The sequence below is a fragment of the Ceratina calcarata genome, unplaced genomic scaffold (genome assembly GCF_001652005.2).
Source record: "Ceratina calcarata isolate Rehan_Ccalc_2016 unplaced genomic scaffold, ASM165200v1 scaffold20982, whole genome shotgun sequence".
NCBI lineage: Eukaryota > Metazoa > Arthropoda > Insecta > Hymenoptera > Apidae > Ceratina > Ceratina calcarata.
This window is the reverse complement of record NW_017142658.1, coordinates 1-324: the sequence shown is the minus strand read 5'-3', so window position 1 is coordinate 324 and position 324 is coordinate 1. Positions and strand designations below refer to the sequence as shown.

The window sequence follows — 324 nt, the reverse complement described above, 5'->3', positions numbered from 1 at the left end:
CTGGTCAAACTGCTCAACAGGATTTTCTCCGTGGTAAGAGGGGCATCTGAGAGGTATAAAACGAACCGCGATTAAAATTATGTACTTTGTAAAACGAATTTCTATGTACTTACCTAATTGATACCAAGGATCATTGTTTCCTGCATCTTTTCTCGCTGAATCGAGCGCATAACGAATTGCGATCGGTACCGTGTAACTCAAACATAATGGTGGTTCTCCGGTGGCTAGAATGTTCAATCAAATTTTGTACAAGAGTCACTCGCTTTATCAAATATTCAGTTTACCTTTCGAGCGAAGAACGGTGGCGTTGTTAGGAGCATTCTG

The 324-nt window shown here is 41.0% G+C and overlaps 1 long non-coding RNA gene across 1 annotated transcript; it reads right to left on the bottom strand.

Moving 5' to 3' along the window:
* LOC108622177 (uncharacterized) lies at positions 1 to 324 on the bottom strand. The gene is made up of 3 exons (XR_001916475.1): positions 285 to 324; positions 114 to 224; positions 1 to 46 (listed from the first exon to the last, which is right to left on the bottom strand). It is a non-coding gene; the product is annotated as an uncharacterized LOC108622177 (long non-coding RNA).